Below are 26,474 nucleotides of genomic sequence, written 5' to 3' on the forward strand. Positions count from 1 at the left end.
CCTTCATAGGCTCTGTTTGTCCTGTCATTGAATTTTGTCATTTTTCTCAGTCACAGTGTTCTCTATTTGAGCACTCTGTGCCTTCGATTCATTTCTTCCCTTATCATCTCTAGCATTCAAGGATTGAAATTTCACCAAGTGATATTCTAACTAAATATGCAATCAATGAACTACTATAGATAGTGAGACTTGAACATTAAACAATTCAATTAATGTTAACTCTTGCATAAATATTACTACATAAAGAAAAAAAGCCCTATTAACTATTATGGAAAAAATTAATATGTGAAAAATATTAAGATCAAGTGTTTTCATCAGCATCTTAACACATGTTACAATTGACTCCTACCTTGATTTGTGCCTGACAATAACATAATAATAGGAGAGTGTTATTTTTATCATTTTTGTGATAATGAAATCAAAGTCCAGTTATTAAAAAGCACAATGTGATATCAAACTACACCTTTTACAATCTGTTTCTATTTCAGATTATAATGGCAAAGTAGCTCACTCAGTTTTTTGGCTTTCCTTATCCTATCTCTCCTATGTTTCCTGAGAGCCTGCTTATTTGCAGTTAATCAAGTTTCCAGTTTTGTGTGTGTGTGTGTGTGTGTGTGTGTGTGTGTGTTTCTGGGGTTTAAACTCATGGCTTCACTTTTGTAAAGCAAGACTCCTGCAGTTTTGATTTGCTTTCTCCAGCTGTTTCCCCCATTTGACAATTTGGGTCTTAAAGCTTATTTTGAACCTTTACACATTAGCCATGGAAATCTCTGCCATTTAATTGCTCTACCTGGATGCTTAAGTATAGTCAATTCCAATTCCTTCTCAGTAGTAGAAGAAGTGCTGGAGAAATAACATCATGGGTTCTATGTGAAGATAACTTACACTCCTAAATGAAGTGACCATGGTTTCCTGTGGGTGGACATTTCTGGCCAATTAGCATATGTTACATCACTGCTCCTTATACACTCCTTTTCTGCCTTGCCTTCTGCAACTACATTTGCCATAAATATTTAAACACATAGGAATTTCCTTAGATTTCAAAAAGCCAAATTATTTTGCCATGGTTTTAACAAGGTTAACATTAAGGATTTATTTCTCTGTTAAGACCACTTTTAATAGAACAATGCACAAAAAGATAATGTGCTTATCAATTACAAAGAAACAGTTTTCCTTAAAACCCCTAATCTGTGCAATATCAACAATAAGGAACTTGAACCTTCCTCATGTCTGCCTCAGTTAGAGGCAGAAAAGAATCAGGCCTCACTACAGAGTGTTTTTTTTAAATCTTGAAATCTTTGCTTTCTTCCTCATCTTCCAATGGATTTCCCTGCTTCTCAAGCTGCATCAAATATACTATAATTGCTCTACAGCTCTTCACAAGTGTTTTCTCAAGTTCATTTTGTATCCAGAGATATAAGGTATTAATTTTCACACTCAAAAACATTCCTGTGCTTTGCCTTTGTTTTATGTCACTATGTGAAATTGTCTTCTTTTAGCAATGGCCTTGGTACTTTAGTTTCCATTCACCCCTTTATCCCAACTATCACCTGCTAACCATTCTGTCAACATGCAAACATGTACACAGTCATTAAAACAGTAGTATATAAACCTCTGAAGCCATTGGTTTAATGTATTTAATATGTTTGGAGCTAACATTCTCAGATTTAAATTCTGACCACTGCTCATGAGCCATGGAAAAACATATCTGGAGGTTATTACCTTCATTCAGAAAACAGAATAATAAAAAACCTACCTTACCTCCACACCCACAACTAGGAGTATGAAAAGTGACAGGGTATGGAAAATACTTATACATTTTCATGATCCTGAAGCAAAAACTCAGGGCTTTGTGTGTATTAATAAAGTGCTCTGAAATTGAGCATACACTCACATAGCAAAGTTCTTAGAATAGTTTCCAGGAGGAAATAAGAGTGTAATAAAAGTGAGGCACAATATTACCACTCCAGTGTATGCCTCTGTTAGATGAAATGAAGACTTCTGACCTCAAAGGGATATCATGAAAATTAGATAATTACATTACTGCTTAATGAATGCCTATTTTAGGTCTAGCAAAAGGGCTTGCATAAAATATGCTTTTAGGGAGGAGAATCCAAGATGGAGACTAGGGCAGAGAAGCAGACAATATGAGCTCCACAAATCAAAAATATTGCTGAGATGCTGGAGTCACACTTGGCAGAAATAAAGCACCAAGAAGAATCAAAATTTCTACACTCTGAACCCCTAGCCCATGGAAAGCTTCTCCATGCCACATTACCCTGAGAAAGCAGGAGGGCTCCTGTGCAGCCAGACACCGGCTGCAAACCTGCTTGGGAGACATTTGGCAGACAAACAGGTGAGCACCAAGTGTCACTCAATATTCTCCCAGCAACTCCAAGGATAAACCAGCATAGACCCCTGGGCAGACTGACTCCCCACCCCACAAAAAAAAAGAAGAATAAACAAGGAACTGAAAACTAACACACAGCAGAGGGGGCGGGGTGCTGTAAGTGCACCAGAGAGGAGAGAGGTGCAAGGATCTGATCTCCATGCAAATTTTCAGTAAACAAAGCCTGGAAAGGCAGAAGGACCAACACTGGGCCATTGATAAGCAGCTTCTTGAAATAGGGCAGGTAGAAGTTCACAAAGTTCATCTCCTGAGCCAGTGAGCAACATTCAAAGTCAAACAACATCGCAAAATTGAAAAATAATCAGAAAACCATCAAAACAAGCTGACATCAGGGGGCTGGCTGACAGATCACTGACCTTGCCCCAAAGAAAGGGGGCAAGGCAAGGAAACAACACAGTGAAATCAACATAGTGAAAACCCAACTCCAAAGCAGGATGGCTGGTGGGCTACAGAGCTACTCTCCCAAACCTGAGGACAACATATAAACTCAAACTGCCATATCTCACTGAGGAAGGAGCTGACTAAGTAGCTGTCACTGAAAGAAGAAAAATGGGCGAGACTCCCCAACCATCTGACAAGACTAAGACAGAGCCTTTGCTTAAATACCAATACCTGGGCTGGATGCTGAAGTAGTAACAACAGAACAACTAAGACTGAAATTTTATTATTCCTGAACCTGGAGATATTTTTGCATGTTTTTGTTTATTTGTTTGTTTGATAGTTTTGTTTCTTGTATGTTTGTTTGTTCATCTCTCCCTATTGATTTCTTTGGGTTTTTATTTTTATTTTTTCTTTTGTTTTCTATTCTCTTGTTTTGTTAGTTTTTACTATTGTGAGTTAGTCAATATTAAATTACACCCAGACCAGGGACAGAAATAGAACACATACACTAAGTTAAAAATCCAATACAACCACAAACAAAATTAAACCAAGGGAAAGAAGACAGGTGACTGAAACCACCAATAGCCTATCAAGAACATAGTTACACAGTAGCAAGGTAGCAATGGGAAGACAAAAAAGGGATGAAAACCATTCTCCCCCAAAACTAATTTAATACAGGATTCAGAGGGAAATGAAGAAAATGGATACCCAGTTCCAGACTCCAACAAAGCAAAGATAAATGATGTCAAGCACCCAAATGATACCTACAACAACACCCTCAAAAAAGAAATCCTGCAAGTAATCACTGAGAATTTCATGAAGGCATTACAAGACATAGTCAACCAAAATGTAGAAGAGGCACTCAAGAAATTCTAAGACACCAAAAGTATACAATACAAGAAGACACAGAAAAAAATAAATGAATTCATAGGAGCCCTAAATAAACACCAAAGTGAAAGAGAGAACACTGTAAATAGAGAACCAAAAAACTGAACATAAAAATTGACAATATTAAAGAGGAAGTGACTCATGATATGGAAAACCTCAGAAAAAAGAATGAAACAGAAATACAAAACACAGTGGAAGGCCACTCCAGGAGACTAGAACAAGAGGAAGCCAGAATCTCAGAACTTGAAGATAAAATGGAAACTAAAAGAAAAACTGAAGACTTATTACTCAAACAACACAAGCTTTGTGAAAGGAATATACAAGAACTCACCAACTCCATCAAAAGACCAAACCTGAGAATCATGGGCATTGAAGATGAAGAAGAGGTGCAAGCAAAAGGGATTTATAATATATTTAATGAAATAATCACAGAAAATTTCCCAAATCTAGAGAAAGCTATGCCCTTTCAGGTACAGGAAGCCTCTAGCACACCAAACAGGGCTACCCAACAAACCAAAATAGACCAAATTGACCAAAATAAAACTACCCAACAACATATTATCATTAAAACAACAAACACAGAGAATAGAGAAAGAACACTGAAGGATGTCGAGAGAAAAAACAAATCACACACAAAGGTATATCCATCAAAATCATAGCAAATTTCTCAACAGAAACATTAAAAGCAAGAAGGGCATGGAGTGAGGTATTCCAGACACTAAATGAAAATAACTTCAACCCTAGGATACTCTACCCAGAAACCTATCATTCAAAATAAATGGAGAAATAAAAGTCTTCTACCATAAATAGAAACTAAAACAATATATGACAACCCAGCCACCACTACAAAAGATTCTTCAAGGAATTCTGTACACAGAAAATGAAAGCAAGCAAAACCATGAGAAGACAGACAGCACTAAACCAGAAGAGAAGAAATGACAAGGAATCAGAGAGTAACATTGATTTAGGTGCAATCAAACCCTTAAACAACAAAAACTAAATGACAGGAATCACCACATACTTATCAAATGTTAACAAATTTTACTCCCCCTTCAAAAGACAACATCTGGCAAACTGGATTAAAAAGGAAGATCCAAGAATCTGTTTACAGGAGACCCATCTCATTGACAGAAACAAACACTGGCTTAGGTTGAAAGACTGTAAGAAGATTTACAAAACCAATGGCCCCTGAAACAGGCAGGAGTAGCAATACTTATCATGAACAAAGTAGACCTCAAACTTAAATTGATCATATGAGATAAAGAAGGACACTCCATACTAATAAAAGGGGAAATATGCCAAAAGTCAATAACAATTATCAATCTATATGCACCCAACTTCAGTGCACCCAATTTCATCAAACATACTCTGAAGGACCTAAAAACGTATATAGATTCAAACACAGTGGTGGTGGGAGACTTTAATAACCCCCTATCACCATTAGATAGGTCATCCAAACCAAAAATCAATAAGGAAACCCTAGATCTAAATCATACCATAGATCAAATGGACTAAGCCAATGTCTACAGAATATTTCATCCAACTGCTGCACAATATACATTCTTCTCAGCGTCCCATGGAACTTTATCCAAAATTGATCATATCTTAGGGCACAAAGCAAGCCTCCACAAATATAAGAAAATAGAAATGATTCCATGCATTCTATTTGATCTCAATGCATTAAAACTAGAAATTAACAACAACAAAAAAAGTAGAAATCATGCAAACAATTGGAAGCTGAACGACACATTGCTCAATGATGAATTGGTCATTGATGAAATAAAAGAAGAAATTAAATGTTTCCTGGAAGTTAATGAAAATGAAAACATGACCTACCAGAACCTATGGACACAAAAAAGGCAGTCCTAAGAGGAAAGTTTATAGCCATGAGTGCATATATTAAAAGGACAGAAAGATCACAAATCAATGACCCTATGCTAAATCTCAAACTCCTTGAAAACCAAGAACAAGTAAATACCAAAATAAGCAGGAGAGAAATATTAAAAATAAGGGCTGAGATTAATGAAATATAAATATAAAATATCTATACAAAGAATCAATGAAACAAAAAGCTGGTTCTTTGAAAAAATAAACATGATTGACAGACGCCTGGCAAATCTGACTAAAATAAGGAGAAAAAAAACCCAAATCTTTAAAATCAGAAATGAAAAAGGGGAGATAATAACAAACACCATGGAAGTCCAGGAAATCATCAGAGACTACTTTGAGACCCTACACTCTAATAAATTTGAAACTCTTGAAATGGACAAATTTTGAGATACTTATTACCATCCAATATTGAACCAAGAGGATATTGATCACCTGAATAGATCTATAACACAAAATGAAATTAAAGCAGGATTAAAAGTCTCCCAAAAAAGAAAAGTGCAGGATCTGGTGGATTCTCTGCTGAATTCTATCAGACCATTAAAGAAGAGCTAATACCAACTTGTCCTAGACAGTTCCACGAAATAGAAAGGGAAGGACTCTTGCTAACTCATTTTAGGAAGCCAGTATTACACTCATCCCAAAACCAGACAAAGACACCTCCAAAAGGAGAACTATAAGCCAATCTCCTTAATGAACATTGATGCAAAAATCTTCAACAAAATAATGGCAAACTGAATTCAACAACACTTCAGAAAGATCATTCAGCATGACCAAGTTGGCTTCATCCCAGGGATGCAGGGGTGGTTCAACATATGGAAATCTATAAATGTAATACAGCATATTAATAGAAGCAAAGATTAAAAACCACTTGATCATCTCAACAGATGCAGGAAAAAAACCTTTGATAAGATCCAACACCACTTCATGATAAAAGCTTTAAGAAAACTAGGAATAGAAGGTATGTACCTCAACATTGTAAAGGTTGTATATGACAAACCTATAGCCAATATCATACTTAATGGAGAAAAACTGAAACCATTTCCCCTAAAATCAGGAATAAGACAAGCTTACCCACTATCCCCACTCTTATTCAATATAGTCCTAGAATTCCTAGCCAGGGCAGAAAGGTAAGAAGAAGAAATAAAAGGAATACAAATAGGTAAAGAAACTGTCAAAATATCCCTATTTGTAAATGACATGATCCTATATCTTAAAGACCCAAAAAACTCTACCCCAAAACCCCTAGACACTATAAACAGCTACAGCAAGATGTCAGGATACAAAATCAACTTACAAAAATCATTAGCTTTTCTATACAACAACAACGAGTTAATTGAGAACAATTCCATTTACAACAGATGCAAAAAACAATAAAAAACCTAGGAATCAACTTAACAAAGGATGTGAATGATCTCTACAAAAAGGACTATAAACCCCTGAAGAAAGAAATCATGAAGACTACAGAAAGTGGAAAATCTCCCATGCTTATTTATTAGTAGAATCAACATAGTAAAAATGGCTATACTACCAAAAGCAATCTATATGTTTAATGCAATTACCATCAAATCCCAAAGACATTCATCATGGACACTGAAAAATCTACCCTAAAGTTCATTTGAAAACAGAAGAGACTGTGAATAGCCAAGGCAATACTCAGCAAAAAGAGCAATGCTGGAGATATCACAATACCCAACTTTAAACTATGTTCCAGAGCCATGGCAATAAAAACAGCATGGTAATGGCACAAAAAAGATATGAAGACCAGTGGAACAGAATAGAGGACCTGGATATCAATCCATACAGCTATGATCACATTATTTATGAAAAAGGTGTCAAAGTCATACAATGGTGAAAAGACAGCCTCTTCAACAAATATTGCTGGGAACAGTGGTTACCTGCCTGCAAAAAACTGAAACTAGATCCATGTTTATCACCTTGTACTAGTATCAACTTAAAATGGATCAAGGACCTTAATATCAGCCTTGAAACTCTGAAGTTAGTACAGGAAAGAGCATAGAATACTCTGGAAGCAATAGGTGTAGGCAAGGACTTCCTCAATAGAACCTCAGCAGCTCAGCAACTAAGAGAAAGATGGACAAATGGGACTTCATAAAATTAAAAAGCTTCTGTTCATCAAAAGAAATGGTCTCTAAACTGAAGGGACCACCCACAGAGTGGGAGAAAACATTTGCCAGCTATACATCAGATAAAGGACAGATAACCAGAATATACAGGGAGCTCAAAAAGCTAAGCTCCCCTCAAATCAATGAACCAATAAAGAAATGGGCAACTTAATTAAACAGAACTTTTTCAAAAGAAGAAATTCAACTATCCAAAACACACATGAAAAAATGCTCACCATCTCTGGGCCATAAAGGAAATGCAAATCAAAACCTCACTGAGATACCACCTCACCCATGTTAGAATAGGTATCGTCAAAAACACCACCAACAACAGGTGTTGGTGAGGATATGGGAGCAAAAGGAACCCTAATCCACTGCTGGTGGGAATGCAAGCTAGTAAAACCTCTCTAAAACAATATGGAAGCTTCTTAGAAAACTAAACATAGATCTGCCATATGATACAGCAATCCCACTACTAGAGATACCCAAAGGAATGTGACTCAGGTTAATCCAGAAGCACCTGCACACCCATGTTTATTGCAGCACTATTTACAATAGCCAAGTTATGGAAAGAGCCAAGATGCCCCACTACTGACAAATGGATTAAGAAAATGTGGTATTTATACACAATGGAGGTTTATTTGGCCATAAAGAAGAATGAAATCTTATGACTCACAAGTAAGTGGATGGAACTGGAGAACATCACCCTGAGTGAGGTTAGCCAGTCTCAGAAGACCAAAACTCTTATGTTCTCCCTTGTATGTGGACTTTAGATCTAGGGCAAATGCAATAATGTTGTTGGACTTGGGTCACATGATAAAGAGAGAATACATAGGGGAAGAATGGTTAGTTAGTAAACCCAAAACTTGAATGTGTTTGATGTCCCCACTGCAGAGGAGCTAATATGGTAACCTTAAAGTGACAGAGGTCACTATGGGAAGGTGACTGGGATGTAGTGAAAAGGTCCAGTAGAGATGAATCAATTTGGGTTGTAATACACTTGTGCATGGATGCAATTCCAGGAATCTCTATGTATAGCTATCCTTATCTCAACTAGCAAAAATGGTTTGTCTTTCTTTTTAAAAACAAAGTTATTGTTTTCTCCAACAAAATTGGAGAAAAAGGACAAACAGGTTCTGCCTGGAACTGTGGGGAGGGAGGTATAGAGGGAGTGGTTGGGGGCAAGAAGGGAGAAATGACCCAAAGAATGTATGTACATATGAATAAATGAATAAAAAATATGCTTTTAGTATTCAGGTGGCTATATGCCCACCAGATCATTTCCCTATCCCATGCTTCCTGCCTTCATTTGAAAACTGTCTTTCATTACACATTTTTGGTTTTGTTTATAAACTGCTATAGCTGATTTAGAATAAAGTCCAAAAACCCTAATAGAAAATGTAAAACAGAAAATCATCAAGGAGCATGTGTATTTTTTGGAAATGAAGGACCATGCATATGGTAATGGTCCTTGAAGATTATAATGTAGCTGTGTAGCCCTGGAGTCCTAAAACTCACTGTGCCACCCATGCAGGTTTAGAACTCAGTATGTCCCAGGCCAGCCTTGAATTTACTGTGCAGCCCAGGAGGGCCATACACAAATTGGACAGTCCAAGCCTGCCTTGAGTAATATATGAGACCAACGCTGGTCTTAAACTCACTGTGTAGTGCAGACAGGACTTGAACTCACTGTGCAGCCCAGGTGAATCAGGAATTTTCCCTTCTGCACCTCCTCCTCAGGGATCATAGACCTGAACCACCTTGACTGATGTAGTCTTCAGGAATGGCTAGTCTTCATTTTAGTAAGTTCTATGTTTTCACTTTATGTTTCTCGGTTAGTATTTATTCTATGAATGAATAAATTTAGGATAACACAAACAGAGAAGAGCCATAGATTCCCACAATAGCCTCTCCTGGATCTATTTCATCCCTAAGGTTTTCATTCAAAGTGGCAAGTACATGTATTTACCTATAATAATACTGTGAGGCTAGGCTAACTGTCATATCCAGCCTCCTGGTGTCCAGTGGACATATTGCTCATTGTGTTATGGGCAGTGTGCTATCTTAGGAAGGTTTCAGTCTGGCTGTGATGGATGGTCAGGCCCATTAAATGGGATCTTATAGAGTCTGACCATTTTTAAACCCAGGTTCTTCTGAGCTAGATAGAATTTACTAAATATTTTTGTGACAATTCTTCCTCATATGTAATATAGGTATGATATTTTCTGTATCATATAACACTTTTTAGAGGGTAAATAAATGTACACAGGAGATTTTCTTGTTTATAGTACTTGGTAAATGTTAGGTTATTGGAAATTGCTATTTAGTAGGAAAATATAGTAAATTAACCTGCTAAGTATAATTTAACATTTTTGCAAATACCGATTGTATGCATGGGTCTCTCTCTCTCTCTCTCCCTCACTCTCTGTATGTATGTGTGTATGCATTTGTTTATGAATAAGCACAGAGAGACAGAGACAGAGAGAAAGGATTTAGTGATTTCTGGTGATGGATATTTCAGGGTCTCCTAAACCAATATCTGAAGGGACTAGAGATATTAGGAATTGGGCAGTGACATCAGGGCCAAATGGGCCTCTCATCATTGCAGTCAGGTAATTACACTCTCCAACTCACTGTCAAGCACTTCCTGACTTGAACTCATGGTCCAAGACTTTAATTCACTAGGCAGACCAGGAAGGACATGTCTCACTGTAGGGTCCAGATATCCTTGAGCTCATAGTCAGACACTGGCTGAAGATGAACTCCCTGTGTATCCAAGGGTGACCTTGAATTCACTGCATATCCCAGGCCATCCTTGAAATCACTGAAAAGCACAGGCTGTCCTTGAATCACTGTGTGGTCCAGTATGGCCTTGAACTTATAGTAAGGCCCCAGCCAGCCTTTAACTCACTGTGGAGTCTTAGGCATTCTTGAACTCAATTATCTACCCAGGGTGGCCTGAATTAATTTAGAGTGCAGGCTGGTCGTGAACTCACCATGAGGGCCTGGCTGACCTTGAACTGTGTAACTGGTAATTGTTTCCTGTTTTGAGGATTTTTTTGCATTAAATAAATTAATGCAGGAGTGTTTCTTCTATTCAATACTCAGTACTCATTACATATTACTGGAAGTTGCTATTTACTAGATAAACGTTAATAAATTAATTTAGTAATATCTAAAAGTCTTTGAAAATAAAAACCCAGCGTGTGTGTGTGTGTGTGTGTGTGTGTGTGTGTGTGTATGTGTGTGTATAGAGTTAAAGAGACAGATAAAAGAAAAAAAATCCACTGATTCCTGGGTGGGGCAGTTTAGTGGGACACCCAAGCTATTCTTCTATGGTGACTTAAGATAAGATGAGAATTGTATTCACTTGTCCAAGGTAAAGTACTACAAATTGCTGAAAGAAGTCTAAATAGCATGAAGTATTTTTGCACTCTCTATCCAGAGTCACTTCATCTATACTAAAATACCAGTTAAGGTTGTTGAGTTTTTTGGAAATCATCAGGAATTTTACTCCAATTCACCTTTGTACACTTACTAGAGGACTAGGGGGAGAATAGCAATCTTCTGGCCAGCATATGGTATCCAGACTACAGCTTTTTATGTAGGCATGAGGAATCAGGGCTGTGGAGGAGATGCCTGAACAACGCATCCAATCAGAAAAGCAGTTATCATGATGTCACTATGGGCTAATTGCCCGAGGAAGTTGATAAGGCTGAGGACTTGTTCTTTGGCCAGTGGCTATGGCACGATGGACAACAAAAGGGGAATAGCCTAGAAGAAACTGTTCCCACAGTATGGGCAACACATGTCATGCTAAGTGTACATCAAGAAGATGGGTATCAAAAACAGCTCTATATGACTGTTCTCAGCACTGCTGTGTCAGAGGACTCCACTCTTCACATACTTTCTGGGAGTAAGAGGGTGGTCTCAGGTCTGCTCTGGATTACTGATCTTTTCTTTTGCCTATAGATACTGATTGTGACCTCTGTCAACTCTCTCTCCCAAAACCTAAGCATGGGAGAGTGCCAAAGTTGCAGAGCCAGTTTGGGACAAATATAGAAAGCAGAAGATGTCCTTGGACACATTTTTTTTGGCACAGGATGGCCTTGAACTCAAGGTGAAGAAGGGTCTGGCCATTTACACACTGTGGGCAGCAGGATGTCTTTGAGATCTTTGTCAGGCACTGGCCAAGCTGAACTCACTGTGTGGTCCAGCCTGACCATAAATTCACTGTGTAGTGCAAGCTGATATTGAATTCACTGTGAGGCCCTTGCAGTACTTAAACTCACTTATTCACCAAGAGCTCAAGAAATAACTGTGTGACCATGTTTATACTTAAAATCACTGTGTGGCCCAAACTTGACTTGACCACACCATGGTGCCAGGTACAAACGCCATTTCTTCTTCTGAATAATGGGAAATGCCACTTGTCCATGTGCCTAATGGAAATAATGTTTCCTGTAACATAGAAGAGTTTTTGAATTTCAATTATTTAATACAGGATGGTTAGGAAGCATATAATACTCAGCAAAACTTTGGTATCACTGGTTGATTCTGTCTAGTAAATAAAACTTAATAAGTTAACTTCCTAATTAATATTTAGCATGCATTTAATATACCCATACCTGTTTTTAGATAGAGACATAGTGACAGAGACAGAAAATCAGAAACCATTGATTGTGGTGAACATTTCAGGACCATGGAAGGCAACATTCTAGGTTGGAAAAGATACATTTTTTCCACTGGAACTCACTGGCATGCACTGGCTGACCTGAACTCAATGGCTATGACAGCCTGACCTTGAACTGACTGTGCAGTCCTTTGAGGCCTTGAAATCACTCCATCCAGGATGGAGATGAACTAATGCTGATGCCCTGACTGACCTTGAACTCACTCCAATTCTTCTTCTGTATAACAGCTATGATATTTCCTATCTCAAAGGATATTTTTTGAAATTAAACAATTAAATGCAGGAAGGTTTCTTTGTAGTCAGTAATACTTGGTATTACTGGAAATTACTGTTTTGTAGATAAAAGCTAAAAAATTAACTTACTAAGTAATAGTTAATGTTCATTGAATATATCCCCTGTGTTTGTGTGTATTTGTATGTTTTGATAGAAACAGAGAAAAAGAGACATAAAATAAGATTCCTCTGATTCATGGTGGTTAACATTTTGTCCACATGAGACAACGTCCTATTGTAATTGAAGATATACTTCCTTGAGATGAACTGACTTGTTTAAGGTAAAACTACTAGTAATGGCTGAAGGAATACTAAATAGCTTGAGGAGTTTTTGTTCTCTCTATCATGAATCATTTCCACTATACACAAATTATAACCAACGCTTTTGACATTTTTGGAAATCACCAAACTATTTATCCCAATTCGACTTTGTACAATTTGGTCTCAGAAAGCTGACTCAGGAGCATGGAGGAAAACTGTAATCTTTGAGACAAAAATGGTGCTCAAGACCACTTATTCCTATTAGTGTTAGTGCAGGCTTGAGGAGACATGAGCACTGAGCATGTTCCTAAGCCATTTAACCAAACAGAAAAGCACTTTTCATGACATTACAATGGGCTAAACACCTGAGAAGTTTGAAAGGGTTAAAGAGCAGATGCTTGGTCAGTGTCTAGGGACAATTGGGCAGCACAGGAGGAAGAGCCTCGAACAGACTCTCCCTATTGTGACTTCTGGGAAGACATCTCAGGTAACTTGTGTATGAAGTCCTGGGCAGGTACAGCAGGTCCACAAAGCTTCCCTTAGTATTCTAGCGTCAGGTTATTCCACCTTTCACATCCATTCAAGCTGCAGTGACCCAGCGTGTTGGAGGGTGGCCCTGGGACTCTTCACTGTGTTACTGTCCTTTTCTTCTGACTCCAGATGTTGAGCATTCAGCAAGCCTCACTCTCTCTCTCTCAGCACCTTGGCATCAGATCAACCCATTATTACAGAAATAGGAGCTTTTTTTGGTTTGTTTTTGTTGTCTAGCTATGGAACCAAGTGCCCTTCTTAGGCAAGCTTGAGACAGGGTCTTACAGTGTGTATGAGGGAGGCCTGGAAATAACTGCATAGCCTAAATTTGACTTAAATATATGTGTTTCAAATCTGGCTTTGATTTCACTATAAGGTGCATACCACGCTTAAACTCGCAGTTCAATGCAGGCCAGCATTGAACTGATTACATGACCAAGGCCTGATGTGAATGACTGTGAAGCCTACGTTAGCCTTGAAGTCACCTGTGACACTGGCTGGCCTTATACTCTCTTTGAGTCTTAGCTCATCCTTGAAATCACTCTTCAGTAGATGGTGGTTTTGAACCACTTCAGACCTGAAATGCCTTGTACTCAAGAAAGTCCCAGGATGAGCTGAAATCACTGTCAGGCACAGGCCAATGTGAGCTCATTGTCAGACACAGGCCAACTTGAAATCATTATAAGTTTGTGGTCACCTGAATTCACAGAAAGGTCAACATGGCCTTAAATGCACTGTAAGGCCCTGGCAGGCCTTGAACCCAATTTTCCTCTTTGTTGTACCTGAACTCCTTCTGCTGCCCAGCCTGACCTTGTGTGACCAATGCCAGTTAAGAACACACTGTGTAAACTAACCTGGACTTGACCTTACCTTGATGTACTGGCAAAACTTGAATTCACTCCACTGCATAACAGGTATAATGTTTCCTAGCTCACCTCTCTCATAGGTTAGGCTTTTAATTTAAATAATTTAATGTGGGAAGGTTCCTTGCATAGAGTACTCAGTACATATTTGGTATGACTAGAAGTTTTTTTTTTACTAGTCAGTGTTAATAACTTAACTTACTAAGTAATATTTAATATTCATTACATATATCTACTGCATGTGTGTTTTTTTTTTTCATTTTTCTTTTATTATTCATATGTGCATACAAGGCTTGGTTTATTTCTCCCCCCTGCCCCCACCCCCTCCCTTACCACCCACTCCACCCCCTCCCGCTCCCCCCCTCAATACCCAGCAGAAACTATTTTGCCCTTATCTCTAATTTTGTTGTAGAGAGAGTATAAGCAATAATAGGAAGGAACAAGGGGTTTTGCTGGTTGAGATAAAGATAGCTATACAGGGCATTGACTCACATTGATTTCCTGTGCGTGGGTGTTACCTTCTAGGTTAATTCTTTTTGATCTAACCTTTTCTCTAGTTCCTGGTCCCCTTTTCCTATTGGCCTCAGTTGCTTTAAGGTATCTGCTTTAGTTTCTCTGCATTAAGGGCAACAAATGCTAGCTAGTTTTTTAGGTGTCTTACCTATCCTCACCCCTCCCTTGTGTGCTCTCGCTTTTATCATGTGCTCATAGTCCAATCCCCTTGTTGTGTTTGCCCTTGATCTAATGTCCACATATGAGGGAGAACATACGATTTTTGGTTTTTTGAGCCAGGCTAACCTCACTCAGAATGATGTTCTCCAATTCCATCCATTTACCAGCGAATGATAACATTTCGTTCTTCTTCATGGCTGCATAAAATTCCATTGGGTATAGATACCACATTTTCTTAATCCATTCGTCAGTGGTGGGGCATCTTGGCTGTTTCCATAACTTGGCTATTGTGAATAGTGCCACAATAAACATGGATGTGCAGGTGCCTCTGGAGTAACAGTCTTTTGGGTATATCCCCAAGAGTGGTATTGCTGGATCAAATGGTAGATCGATGTCCAGCGTTTTAAGCAGCCTCCAGATTTTTTTCCAGAGTGGTTGTACTAGTCTACATTCCCACCAACAGTGTAAGAGGGTTCCTTTTTCCCCGCATCCTCGCCAACACCTGTTGTTGGTGGTGTTGCTGATGATGGCTATTCTAACAGGGGTGAGGTGGAATCTTAGTGTGGTTTTAATTTGCATTTCCTTTATTGCTAGAGATGGTGAGCATTTTTTCATGTGTTTTCTGGCCATTTGAATTTCTTCTTTTGAGAAAGTTCTGTTTAGTTCACATGCCCATTTCTTTATTGGTTCATTAGTTTTGGGAGAATTTAGTTTTTTAAGTTCCCTGTATATTCTGGTTATCAGTCCTTTGTCTGATGTATAATTGGCAAATATTTTCTCCCACTCTGTGGGTGTTCTCTTCAGTTTAGAGACCATTTCTTTTGATGAACAGAAGCTTTTTAGTTTTATGAGGTCCCATTTATCTATGCTATCTCTTAGTTGCTGTGCTGCTGGGGTTTCATTGAGAAAGTTCTTACCTATACCTACTAACTCCAGAGTATTTCCTATTCTTTCTTGTATCAACTTAAGAGTTTGGGGTCTGATATTAAGATCCTCGATACATTTTGAGTTAATCTTGGTATAGGGTGATATACATGGATCTAGTTTCAGTTTTTTGCAGACTGCTAACCAGTTTTCCCAGCAGTTTTTGTTGAAGAGGCTGCTATTTCTCCATCGTATATTTTTAGCTCCTTTGTCAAAGATAAGTTGCTCATAGTTGTGTGGCTTCATATCTGGATCCTCTATTCTGTTCCACTGGTCTTCATGTCTGTTTTTGTGCCAGTACCATGCTGTTTTTATTGTTATTGCTTTGTAATATAGTTTGAAGTCAGGTATTGTAATACCTCCTGCATTGTTCTTTTGACTGAGTATTGCTTTGGCTATTCGTGGCCTCTTGTTTTTCCATATAAATTTAACAGTAGATTTTTTAATCTCTTTGATGAATGTCATTGGAATTTTGATGGGAATTGCATTAAACATGTAGATTACTTTTGGGAGTATAGACATTTTTACTATGTTGATTCTACCAATCCATGAGCATGGGAGATCTCTCCACTTTCTATAGTCTTCCTCAATCTCTTTTTTCAGAAGTGTATAGTTTTCCTTGTAGAGGTCTTTCACATCTTTTGTTAGGTTTACACCTAGGTATTTGATTTTTTTTGAGGCTATTGTAAATGGAATTGTTTTCATACATTCTTTTTCCGTTTGCTCATTGTTAGTGTATAGAAATGCTAATGATTTTTCTATGTTGATTTTATATCCTGCTACTTTGCTATAGCTATTGATGATGTCTAGAAGCTTCTGAGTAGAGTTTTTTGGGTCTTTAAGGTATAGGATCATGTCGTCTGCAAATAGGGATATTTTGACAGTTTCTTTACCTATTTGTATTCCTTTTATTCCTTCTTCTTGCCTAATTGCTCTGGCTAGGAATTCCAGTACTATGTTGAATAGGAGTGGAGATAGTGGGCATCCTTGTCTGGTTCCTGATTTTAGAGGGAATGGTTTTAATTTTTCTCCATTAAGTATAATGCTGGCTGTAGGTTTGTCATATATAGCTTTTATAATGTTGAGGAACTTTCCTTCTATTCCTAGTTTTCTTAGAGCTTTTATCATGAAATGATGTTGGATCTTATCAAAGGCTTTTTCTGCATCTATTGAGATGATCAAGTGGTTTTTGTCTTTGCTTCTGTTAATGTGGTTTATTACGTTTATTGATTTTCGTATGTTGAACCACCCCTGCATCCCTGGGATGAAGCCTACCTGGTCGTGGTGAATAATCTTTTTGATGTGTTGCTGAATTCGATTTGCCATTATTTTGTTGAGGATTTTTGCATCAATGTTCATTAAGGAGATTGGCCTATAGTTCTCCTTTTTGGAGGTGTCTTTGCCTGGTTTTGGGATAAGTGTAATAGTGGCTTCATAAAATGTGTTTGGCAGTTTTCCTTCCCTTTCTATTTCATGGAACAGTTTAAGGAGGGTTGGTATCAGTTCTTCTTTAAAGGTCTGATAGAATTCAGCAGAGAATCCATCAGGTCCTGGACTTTTCTTTTTGGGGAGACTCTTGATTTCTGCTTCAATTTCATTTTGTGTTATAGGTCTATTCAGGTGATTAATTTCCTCTTGGTTCAGTTTTGGATGATCATATGTATCTAGAAATCTGTCCATTTCTTTTAGATTTTCAAATTTATTTGAATATAGGTTCTCAAAGTAGTCTCTGATGATTTCCTGGACTTCCATGGTGTTTGTGGTTATCTCCCCTTTTGCATTCCTGATTCTACTAATTTGGGTTTTTTCTCTCCTCATTTTAGTCAGGTTTGCCAGGGGTCTATCGATCTTGTTTATTTTTTCAAAGAACCAACTTTTTGTTTCATTAATTCTTTGTATGGTTTTTTTGGTTTCTATTTCGTTGATTTCAGCTCTTATTTTTATTATTTCTCTCCTTCTATTTGTTTTGGGATTTGCTTGTTCTTGTTTTTCTAGGAGTTTGAGATGTATCATTAGGTCATTGATTTGGGATCTTTCAATCTTTTTAATATATGCACTCATGGCTATAAACTTTCCTCTCAAGACTGCCTTAGCTGTGTCCCATAGGTTCCGGTAGGTTGTGTTTTCATTTTCATTGACTTCCAGGAACATTTTAATTTCCTCTTTTATTGCATCGATGATCCATTCTTCATTAAGTAATGAGTTATTTAGTTTCCAGCTGTTTGCATGTTTTTTGTCTTTACTTTTGTTGTTGAGTTCTACTTTTACTGCATTGTGGTCAGATAGTATGCATGGTATTATTTCTATTTTCTTATATTTGCTGAAACTTGCTTTGTGTCCTAGGATATGATCTATTTTGGAGAAGGTTCCATGGGCTGCTGAGAAGAATGTATATTGTGTAGAGGTTGGATGAAATGTTCTGTAGACATCTACTAGGTCCACTTGATCTATTGCATACTTTAGATCTTGGATTTCTTTATTGAGTTTTTGTTTGGATGACCTACCTATTGATGATAATGGAGTGTTAAAGTCTCCCACAACCACTGTGTTGGCGTTTATATATGCTTTTAGGTCTTTCAGGGTATGTTTGATGAAATTGGGTGCGTTGACATTGGGTGCGTACAGATTGATGATTATTATTTCCTTTTGGTCTATTTCCCCTTTTATTAGTATGGGATGTCCTTCTTTATCTCGTTTGATCAATGTAGGTTTGAAGTCTACTTTGTCAGAGATAAGTATTGCTACTCCTGCTTGTTTTCGGGGGCCATTGGCTTGGTAAATCTTCTTCCAGCCTTTCATCCTAAGCATATGCTTATTTCTGTCGGTGAGATGAGTCTCCTGTAAGCAACAAATTGTTGGATCTTCTTTTTTAATCCATTTTGTCAAACGGTGTCTTTTGATGTGTGAATTAAGTCCATTAACATTAAGTGTTAGTACTGATAGGTATGTGGTGATTCCTGCCATTTAGTTATCTTAGTTGTTTGAAGGTTTGATTGTGTGTACCTAACTTGATGTTACTCTCTACTGTCTTGCTTTTTCTTATCCTGTGGTTTGGTGCTGCCTGCCTTTCCATGGTTAAGTTGGGTGTCACTTTCTGTGTGCAGGATCCCTTGCAGAATCTTTTGTAATGGTGGCTTTGTGGTCACATATTGTTTTAGTTTCTGCTTATCATGGAAGACTTTTATTGCTCCATCTATTTTGAATGATAGCTTTGCTGGGTAGAGTATCCTGGGGTTGAAGTTATTTTCATTCAGTGCCCGGAAGATCTCACCCCACGCTCTTCTTGCTTTTAATGTTTCTGTTGAGAAGTCTGCTGTGATTTTGATGGGTTTACCTTTGTATGTTACTTGTTTTTTCTCTCTTGCAGCCTTCAATATTCTTTCCCTAGTTTCTGAACTTGTTGTTTTAATGATGATATGTCGTGGAGTAGTTCTATTTTGATCTGGTCTGTTTGGTGTCCTGGAGGCCTCTTGCATTTGTATGGGAATATCTTTCTCGAGATTTGGGAAATTTTCCGTTATTATTTTGTTGAATATATTACGCATTCCCTTCGCTTGCACCTCTTCTCCTTCTTCGATGCCCATGATTCTCAAGTTTGGTCTTTTGATGGAGTCAGTGAGTTCTTGCATTTTCTTTTCACAGGTCTTGAGTTGTTTAATTAATAGTTCTTCAGTTTTTCCTTTAATTACCATTTCATCTTCAAGTTCTGAGATTCTGTCTTCTGTTTGTTCTATTCTGCTGGATTGGCCTTCCGTTTTGTTTTGCAGTTCTGTTTCGTTCTTTTTTCTGAGGTTTTCCATATCCTGGCTGTTTTCTTCTTTATTGTTGTCTATTTTTGTCCTGAGTTCATTTATCCATTTATTCATTGTGTTCTCTCTTTCACTTTGGTGTTTATACAGTGCTTCTATGGTTTCCTTTATTTCTTCTTTTGCTTTTTCAAATTCTCTAGTTTTATTGTCTTGGAATTTCTTGAGTGTCTCCTGTACATTTTGGTTGACCCTATCCAGTATCATCTCTATAAAATTCTCATTGAGTACTTGTAGTATGTCTTCTTTTAAATTATTCTTGTAGGCTTCATTGGGTCCTTTGGCATAGTTTATCTTCATTTTGTTGGAGTCTGGCTCTGAGTTTCTGTTCTCTTCATTCCCCTCTGGTTCCTGTACTAATTTTTTGCTGTGGGGAAACTGGTTTCCTTGTTTTTTCTGTCTTCCTGTCATTGTCCTTGGTGTTGTTACTGTCCCTGTACTGTGTGTAATTAAGTATTTTCTAGCTTGTAATAATAACAATGGTACAATTGAGAATGGAAGAGTGAGCTGAGATGGAAAGCAAGAAGTTAAAGAAAAGGGGAAAACAAATATACAGACAAGAGGGAGAAAGCAGAACAAGGTATCAGACAAGAGAGTTTCAAAGGTATAAACAGGGAGTGTTAGTGTACTAATCGACAGTAAACTGAACAGACAATAGAGTGACAGAGAGAGGATTGAAAATCAAAGATAAAAAAAATTAAAAATAAGTGTATGAAAGTAATATCTATTTATAAAAATGAATTAAAATAAAATGGAAAATAGAAAATTAAAAAAAAAAAAAACAAAAAACCAAAAAACTTCCAAGTTTATATGCAATGCAATTTCAGTCTTAATAATTTGGATGTCCGTCTTAATCTCCAGTCCTGGAGTTGGTGCCTCAGATGTTGTTCTGTAGTTGTCTCATCAAAGGGGACGCATAAAGTAGAACAAAACTGCACTCACACACACACAGAAGATAAAAAAAAAAAAAAAGTCCCACCAAGTGTCCCCAGTTCAAATGCAATACAGTTTCAGTAAGTTTTTCGGCTTGCAGGTGTAATTCGGTTGTTCTCTCATCAAAGGTAGGGAGAAAAAGAAAAAAAAGCATCTGGAGGCAGTTCTGAGGGTGGTATCTGCAACTGTGGCCTGCATGCCTGCTGCTCTCCGCCTGTAGCTGGCGGCGTTATTTATGCAGATCTCTGGGGTGAGCTAGTACTCCCCTGGTCCCACAGGCTTTGTTTGCTCAGAGTTCTCCTGTGCGGCGGCCTCTGCTACAGGCTTTTCCCTTTCCAAGCATTGGGAAAGGTGACCCTGCCCCCGCGTTGTCAGGCCTGCGTGTTTATTTACAGTTCACGTGGGAAGTGGGTCTTCCCTCCTCTCACAAGCTTCCCCGCTCCTGGTTGCTGGGCGTGTGGCCCGCTCCCGCCAGAGCCTCTCCGGCCCGCCCGGCTCGTTTATTTACAGTCCCGGGAAGGATTCCCTTCCCCCAATCTTCAGCACTCAGGGCGCCCCACCCTCTTTCCAGCGTGTCTTAACTGTTCTTATTGCTTAGTTCTCAGTTTCTCTTTTTTTCCTGGGTGGAGGTCAGTCTGTCCAGGGGGCTATGCTGCTCTGGCCCAGGCTTGTCTGTGGGGGAACCGCGGTACCGCGAAGCTCACCTGGTCTGTGTCTTCCCAAGCCGTATGGGCGCCGGCCCCTGGCAGCCCCGGGGGCCTCCTCGGTTCTCCGTTTAAAGTGAAGTGGAGATTCTCTGCGCCGGCTGGAGGTGTGTAGGGGTCAAAGTTATGCCTTTTCTCGGTGATTATGCCTGCAAAGTGTGTCTCCAGCGTCTCTCCAAGATTTCACTATAGGAGGGTTGCTTTCTGCTTCCTACCTCTAGCCGCCATCTTCGGTTAATTTGCATGTGTGTTTTTAAATGTGTTTTGACAGAGACAGAGAGAAAGAGGATAAGAACCCACTGATTCCTAGTGGTGAACATTTTAGGTTCACCTAAGGCTACCTCACAAGATGACTTAAGATAAACCTGTGGAAGATGAACTGACATATCCGACATAAAAGTATTAGTAATTGCTGTAGGGCTAAGTAGCTGCTGCATTGAGAGTGGTTTTGGCAGAATGGGAATTAAAGGAGGAAGAGTCTGAAGTAAACTACTGTGGGGAAGACATGTCAGGACACTTGTGCTTGGGGAGGGTATAGCAGGTGCACATGGCCACTCTCAGCATGGTATAATCAGGGTATTCTGCTTTTCACAACCAGTGTCACTGCCATGACCCAAGGAGTTGGTGATTAGCAATGAGGCCCTTCCCTGGGTTACTATCCTTTTGTTATGCTTCCAAATTCAATCATGAATCTAGGCAGAAATCCCTCTCTCAGCACCTAGGCATCAGATCAGTCCAAATCCAGGATAGTCAGCACAGTAATAATAGAAGTTGAAAGGTATTTTAGGAATAAGAGGGGGTTTTTGGTTTTGGTTTCTACAGATGGAACCAAGTGCTTATTGCTAGGCCAGCTTGGGACATTGTATCCCATTATACATTAGGTGGTCCTTGTAATGACTGTATAGCCCATCTGAAAAGGAACATAGTATTTTACCATGTCTGGCTATTAACACACTTTGAGGCCCAAGTCAGCTTTGTGCTCAGCATGTGTGCCAGTCTGGCATTGAGCTCACTTTAATGCCCAGGCTTGCCTCAAATCTCTGTTCAGTCCAGGCAAGTCTTGAACTCACTGTTAGGACTGTTATGTTGTTCTAGGAGTGTTCAAGGACACTGTCAAGCTGTCCTTGAAGTCACTCATTGACCCATTGTAGCCTTAAAATCACAGTGCAGCCTATTAAGGCTTTGAACTCACTGTGGGGCAGAGGTTATCTTTGAAATCACTGTCACACTGACCTACCTTAACTCATTGTGTGTTACAGACTGGCCTTGAACACACTGTGTGGGCAAAGCTGGATGTGAATTTAGAATGAGACTTTGGCTGACTGTACACTCACTCCACTTCTTCATATGTATAATGGGTATAATATTTCCTGTGTCATAGGCTATTTGTTGAAATCAAATAACTGAACACATGAGAGCTTCTTCGTAATCATTTTCTTTTTGATTTTACTGAAAGTTGCTGTCTAGTAGATAAAAGTTAACAAACTGGCTTAGTGTGTAATATTTAGCATTCTTTGAATAAACCCACCATGTGTATGTGTGTTTGAATAGAGACACAGGGAAAGAATCCACTGAATACTGGTGGTGAATGTTTCTGGATCACCTAGGCCAACATTCTATGGTGAGAGGTACACTTACCTGTCCAAGGTAAAACTACTTGTATTGCTTGAAGGAAGTATAAATAGCATGAGATCCTTTGCTCACTATCAAAAGTCATTTCCTCTACACACAAATTCTAGCCAAGTCTTGAGTTTTCTGTAAATCTTCAGAAATTTTATCCCTATTCAACTTTGTCCAATTAGGTCCCAGAAAGGTGACTAGAGAATCTTGAAGAGAATAGCATTCTTCCAGAGAGTTGATATCACCTAGGAGCTGACAACAATGTTGGACGTTGCCTGAGGGGGCAGAAGAAATGCCTGGCCAGGGTACCCAATCTGAAAAGCCTTTGTCATAACATCACAGTGATCCCCTAGATCTTATGAAATCTGAGGCACTGCTGCCTGGCCATTGGCTATGGCAAAAAGGGCTCACAACAGCCTGAAAGAAACTTTCCGCATCTTGTGGGGGATAACATCTCAAGGTGCTTGTACAACAGAAAGCTGGGTGAAGGTAGCATGTCCGTGTGGGAACTGTCAGGACTTCAGTGTCAGGGGATTATATTGCCTAAGTATGGCTATATGACAGAGATCCAGAGACTGGGAGAGTGAACACAACGTTCTGTGTTATGTTTCATTCCTTTAGTTCTGCCTCCATATCAAAAGCATGAACTCAGCCTACACTTCCGTACAGGCACTCTTGATCAGTTCTGCCCAAAGATATGGCAGCTGGAATGGGACCAATAACAGTATTAGAAAGACATTTCAGAAATAGGAGGGTTTTTGTTTGTTTTTCAGATCCGGGGATGGAACCAAGAACCTTCTGCTAAGCAAGTTTGAGAAAGTGTGTCACAATGTAGCCCAGACAGGCCTTAAATTAACTACATATCACATACTATACTAAAAGGTACTGTGTAGCCAAGGCTGGCTTTAAACACACTAAGAGACACAAGACAGGCATGAACTCATTGTGTGACCCAGGCTGGCTTTGAACGCAATTGTAGCCTCAGCTAGCCATTCAGGATATCACGCTTCATCCTAGGGTGGCCTTGAACTCTCTGTGTAGATCAGGCTGTCCTTGTACTCACTACACAGATTGGACTTGAACTCACAGTTAGGCATAGGCAGGCCTGAACTCCTCATGTCATCCAGGATGCCCTTGAACTCACTGTACCATCCAAGTAGGCCGTGAATCAATGAACATCCATGAAGTCACTTTTGAGCCCAATTTATCCTTGTAGTCCTGTGAGCTTTAACTCACTGAACCTACCAGGCTGGTTTTGAACTCACTGTCAACCACTGGATGACCTAGAATCACTATGTGGTCCAGGCCAGGCCACCTTAGCCACACTTTGTGGTCAGGGAGTCCTTGGAAGCACTAGGTTATTAGGATGGCCTTGAACAGACTGTGAGTTCCTAGAAGTCCTTGAACTCACTTGTAGTCCTGGGGAGGACCTGAAGTCACTTTGCTGCCTAGACTGGCCTTGAAATCTTTGTGCAGGCCACAAAAGCCTTGAACTAACTGTGGAGTACATATTGCCTGTGAACTCACTGTCTTGCACTCGCTGACGTGAACTCACTGTGTGGTACAGGCCAGCCTTGAAGGCACTGTGTGGATATTGAGCATGAGCTCAGCCTACATCTCTCCAACCATCTATGCAACAGATCTGTCTAAACCTAGGGCAGCCCGTATGGGACAGATATCAGAATTAGAAGGGTATGTCTGAAATAGGAGGGTTTATTTTTTGTTTTTTCAGATCTGGAGTTGACACCAAGTGCCTTCTACTAAATGAGCTTAAAAGAAGGTCTGACAATATAGCCTAAGCAAACCTTAAACTAATTACATAGCCTGTATTATAATGGAATAAAATGTGTTGCCAAGGCTGACTCTGACACTGTGAGGCTTAGGCCATTTTTAAATACACAGTACAGACCAGGCCAGCATTAAACTCATTTGTTGTCTATGCAGGCCTTGAACTCAAGGGGAGGCCTAGGCCATCATTGTAATCACTTTTCAGCCTATGGTGGCCTTGAACTTATGGTTCAAACCAGGCTGTCCTTATGCTCAATGTAGTGGTCATGGTGACCTTGAATCAATTTAAGGCTCTGGTTGGCCAGAACTTCCTGTGTGGTGCAGAATGCCCAGAAATGCACAGTGCACTCTAGGCAGACATTGAATTCAGCGTGAAGTCCAGGCTGGCTTTGAACTCACTGTGAGTCCCTGGCCATATGTGAACTAGCTTTTGAGCCACAGTCAGACTTAAAATCCTTGTGATGACTGTGTCATCCTTGAAATTACTCTTTGGCCTAGGGTGTTCTTAAACTTACTTGGCAGACCAAGCTGTTCTTGAACTCACTGTACAGTCCATGCAGGACATGAAATTATTATGAGGTCCAGGCTGATGTAGAAATTACTGTGTGGCCCTGCCAGTACTTGAACTCAAATTTCCTCATATGGGACCCTGAACTTACTTTGCTGCCCAAGCTGAGCTTGCACTCATTGTGTGAAACAGCTTGGCAGTGAACTTGCTGGGTGGCTTAAACTGTACTTGATCTCACCCTGATGCCATAGCGAACCTGGAACTACAACCAGTTCTAGATTTGCATAATGGGTATAATATTTCCTCTATTATATGATATTTTCTGAATTATGTGATTTAATGCAAGAAAATTTCTTGCATAAAGAACTAAGTAAATTTTTGCTGGTAAGTATTGTTTAGTAATGAATAGTTAATAAATTAAAATTAGTAATATTTAGCAATCATTGAATATACCAACTGTGTTTGTCTGTGTGTTTTGATAGAAACAGAAAGACAGAGACAAAGAGAAAGAATCCACTGTTTCCTGATAGTGAATGTTTCAGGGTCAGATAAGTCAACAACCTGTGGTAAACACCAATATACTTCTGAGAGGTGTACACATTTGTCCAAGGTAAAACTGGTAGTAATCCCTGAAGTAAGGCTAAATAACATGAGTTCTTTTTATGCTCTCTAGCAAGAGTTATTTCCTCTATACCCAAATTCCCCTCAAGGCTTGTGAGAGTTGTGGAAATCTTCAAATTTTTATATAAATTCAATTATGTCCAGTTAGTTCTCTGAAGGCTGCTTGTGAAAGGAGAACAGCAATCTTCTGAAAGCCTTTACACAATGTCACAGTGAGCTTTACTTCCCTGGACCTTGAAAAAGCTGAAATGCTACCCCCAGGCCAGTGGCTATGGCAGAAAGGACAGAAAAAAGAGAAACAGCCTGGAATAAAATACCCTGACCTGTTCAAAAGACATGTCAAGTCACTTATACATTAGAAATTGGATGAAGACAAGGCAGTAGCAATGTAAAGCAATGTAAATGTCAGTACTGCAATATAAATGGCCAACTGTCTTCACATGCAGCCTATGCTATGGTGACTCAAGTAGGGTGAAATTGGACACATGGCTGTTTGCTGGCTTTTTGTCCTTTATTTCTGCCTCCAGCAACTGAACTTTAACTTATTCTACCCAAAGGTAGGGAGGCCAGCATGAGACAGATATA

The sequence above is a fragment of the Castor canadensis genome, chromosome 16 (assembly GCF_047511655.1).
Source record: "Castor canadensis chromosome 16, mCasCan1.hap1v2, whole genome shotgun sequence".
Taxonomy (NCBI): domain Eukaryota; kingdom Metazoa; phylum Chordata; class Mammalia; order Rodentia; family Castoridae; genus Castor; species Castor canadensis.